We start from the raw sequence: 4,386 nt of genomic DNA on the forward strand, positions 1-4,386 counted from the left end.
AAAAAAAAATTGTTAAATATGTTCACGAACAAGTTCGATATAATTGTTTGTTAGGAGGCTTGATAAAGCTCTTTTGTTAAGTTAATGTACATCTAGAAGTAGAGCTCGTTTATCATTAAGCACTAAACGAACTGAACATGAACTTAACATAAACAAAAAATGAACACTATTGACTTAAGCGAACAAAAAATGAACACAAAAAATAAAGCTCGAATCAAACACGAACCAAACTTGAACAAGTTGATAATAAATGAACTCAAACATGAACACTCACATACCCTAATATAGAGTAGTTAAAATATGAACAAATAGGAGATTCATAATTAATAAATGAGCAATGTGGACCTTACAAGAATGCACTTTGATTTTCCTTTGCAAATTATCTCCTTAGTTAATTTTTTAATTTATTTTCTATAAAGAAAACAGTTTGATATCAACCAATACAATGATGGCTATTTAAATTAAAAAAGAAAGCCAACTTCATGAAAATAACATAAAATCTGCTAAGGTATATTAAAATAAAGGGTATCTTTATAGTTGATTGAGGACTAAATGTGGTCCTTAAAATAGTAAAATATTTCTCATTTTTAAATAAAAAAAAAATATATGTTTATAAAGATGAATGATGCTTGGCTTGACCCAACTTTAGAAATTATATAAATTATTAAAGATTATACACAAGATAATGTATATTGATCACATTTAGATAATCTCTCTAGCTATTAACATACGACTTATCAGTAAAGCCTAGACTTAGATTAAAATGACTACACATTTTAAATATTTGGTTTTAGTTTTGGGATTATTTTCGAACTTGCTAATTCTAAGCTCTTATTTATTTTTTAGTGTTATTTTTGGTTATTGCTCCTAATTGTGACTTTTTTTTATTTGTCTGATTGATTATGATTTGATCATCTTGTTGATCACATTTATATACTTGATATCATTCTTCATCACCTTCTTCTATGATTTTTTTTTTTATTTGGGCATTGCAGTCCTCTTAGAATTGTGGTTTATGTTTTCTCTATGGGTGATTTAGCTTGTTTAGATTGTTCGTTTGTCATGCATGATACAACTATGATTTGACTATAACTAAGGCTTTGTTTGGGGCGGCTTTTTTATTGCTTCTTAAAGCAGCTTTTTAATACAAAAATTAAATTTTTTGTATTAAAAAGTTACTTTAAGAAGCAGTAAGAAAGTCACCCCAAACGAAGCCTAAATCTTCGTTTGAGACGGCTTTGTCTATATTTTTTAAAGCAGTTTTTTAGTATAAAATTTTCCAGTTCAAAAAATTTTTATACTAAAAATTTGTTTTAAAAAACAGTAAGAAAATCATCCCAAATGAACCAGAATTCTATCACTTACATTTTGGTCTTCAAATTATTTAGTCATCATCTAAGTTGGTCACTTTATTGTCTTATGCTATCTTAAATTTTCACAATATATCTTTGATATTTGGCTTTGTGGTCCTGATCATTTATGATTTTTTGGAATATATACATAAGTATAAATTTTTTTAGTACTTGAAGTTTTAACAATTTATACTGTAACTCCTATATTTATTTATATAATTTTGCTCTAACTTCTATGATCTATCTCTTACCACTTGATCTTTTATTTGATTGGAGCATATATTTTAGTGTTTTATTTAATTATGTAATTGAAAATTCCTCTTATATTTTAAATCTTATGTTATAAAATATATAGGCAATCAAATGGGTGGCCTTCTTTTTATTAAACTGCTAAAAAAATTATGTTAGTTTTAAAGCAATTTTTGGATATTTTTTGTACTGAAAAACTGTTTTAAGAAGTAATAAGAAATTCATCTCAAACGAATACTAAGACTTCATTCGACAGTTTTCTTACTGCTCTGTTTTTTCGATCACATTCATTTTCTTTGTTTGCCTACTACTATTTTGTTGTTTTGAAAAAAAAAATGCTGCTTTTACTGTAACTTTTAAAAGTTATTTTTTTCATAATAAATTTATAACTAATCATATTTATAAAAAATTACAGTTATCACAAACAAATCCTAAATCACTTTAAAATTCATCATAATAGTTTTTTTTAATTAGAATAAAAAATAAAAATAAAAATAAAAAAAATTCGTTAAAATATATTAATATAAATTATTCTTTAATTTGAATTTATTAAGCAATCAATTTCTCAGGAAAAAAAATTCTAAAGTGAGGGCCCACATGCATTTATTTTTTCCCAGATTCATAGCTGTAGGTTGGGCAGACCACATCAATCCAACTGTACCTAATACACTCATCGAACTATAATTTTAAAATCATATAACTCCTTAAATTTCTCTAATTAGCATTTGAATTTACTATTTTATATTATGAGAGATTTACATCCATACCATTTAATACTATTCTATTTACATATTTAACACCTAAAATTTTAATATTACATACATACTAAAATAATATAGAATGGTATGTATGTAATATTAAAGTTTTAGGTATTAGATATATAAATAATATGTTATAAAGTGATATGTATGCAAATTTTTCTTATATTATTTTCGACTTTTTTATTCTTCTCATTTCTACCAATATTCTGATCATTGAACGCTCTGCAACCCAATTAATTAACAGCTCAGATTAAGAAGCTTATAAATTTTATGATTTAGAACCAAAAGTTTTCTAATCATTCAATTTCTTAAAATGGATTATATTATTTGTTTTAATTATTTTATTTTTAATAACAGTATTTTAATCATCCAAAAATAAGTTTAATTAATAAGATTACAGAACGCTGACTATGACAAATGAAGAAATCAGAAAGAGGTTGGATTTGTTAAAAAAATACTTATATAATTATATATATGACATATTCTCAAAAAATTCTCTTGACAGGCACGAATCTCGAGGCAAAACTCAATCCGAAAACTTCAAAAATTAATTCAGGGAGCACCCGAATTCCGATTTCAGCAAGCTTACAGTCAAACTGAGTGTCTCGGAAATACGAACCCAACGACAACAAATTCAACTCAATCCGAGTTCAAATGAGCCCAAATCAAGCGCCCGAAGCGCTGTTGAAATGTTCAAACCACAATTTGAGTTACCAAATTGTCTCCGATTTTAACAAGCTTATACTCGAATCGAACGGCTCGACGAGACAAATCCAACGAGCCTAAGATCACCAAATTCTGACATCATTAAGGCCTTAAAATGTCCAACAAACGGTGCATGATCGAAGGGTTCAACATCAACCGTCCATTTGACCACTCCCTATTCGTCCCTGATCTCACACCTATTTACAAGTCATGCCACTCCAGAAAATCTATAAATAGAGCCCTCATTCTTCACAAAGGGAACTCAAGTGAAGAGAGATAAGAAGAATGGAAGAATAAGAGAAAGGGGAAAGAGAGAATCCTCTCCTCCTCGACCACCGCCGGAGCTCTTCCCGCCGCCTGAATACACCGGAACTCTACCGGATTTTCGGGAAACGGCGAGATTTTGCAGAACTTTGTAACTTTGTTAGAAGCTTATTGTAAACTGATTATCTCAACTTGTGAGACGAATCGGTCTTTGTACTTCAAACAAACACTAGTGGAATTATTTCAACTGGGCGAGGCCCCGTGGTTTTTTCCCTCTTTCGGGTTTTCCACGTAAAAATCCTGGTGTTCGTTTTCTTTTCTGATTGTGTGCTGAATATTCGTGCAACGCTCGGACGTGAATTTGTAAACTCTACCGCCGCGTATATTCTAGCTAGCAACAATATATATTATAGAATTTTATTTTAAAGCTTATATATGATTATGTATATTATAATATTTTTTTTATTTTTTTATTTGAAATTTAAAATTCATCGATATTAAAAATGATCCAAATAAAGGTGTGAGTGAGTCAAGCTAGCTCATGAGCCAGCTCGAACTCAGCATGATGAGCTAACGAGATAAACTTGAGCCAATATTGACTCGACTCGTTAGCTCATAATATGACCGGTTTAAAAAAAATAATCTAAAATAAACTTAAAATATATTAACCTACAAGATTTTAAAAATAAAATAATTAAAAATATATATCTAGCTTTCTAATATTAAATATATTTTTAGTGCTCTTCATTTTTATCATTTTATTACAATAATTATTTTAATCATAATTAATTTTTCTATTTCATAATAAATGAGTCGATTTATGAGCGATTTGACTTCACTCGACTCATTTGCACGGCTGGGCCCAAATCATATGCGATAAAATCAAGCGCAAAATGCTGGTGGATCTGCCCCCGCATACAATAAATCATCAATAAGGTTTGTTACTCATCCGAGACCAGAGAAGATCAGAAAAGACAAGCTTTTTTTCTTCTACTTTTTTTTTCTACTTTTTAGGTCAGCTTTATGGAGAGATCAGTACAGCCGTCGGGAAGGCT

This window comes from Dendrobium catenatum, unplaced genomic scaffold (assembly GCF_001605985.2).
Source record: "Dendrobium catenatum unplaced genomic scaffold, ASM160598v2 fragScaff_scaffold_51, whole genome shotgun sequence".
NCBI lineage: Eukaryota > Viridiplantae > Streptophyta > Magnoliopsida > Asparagales > Orchidaceae > Dendrobium > Dendrobium catenatum.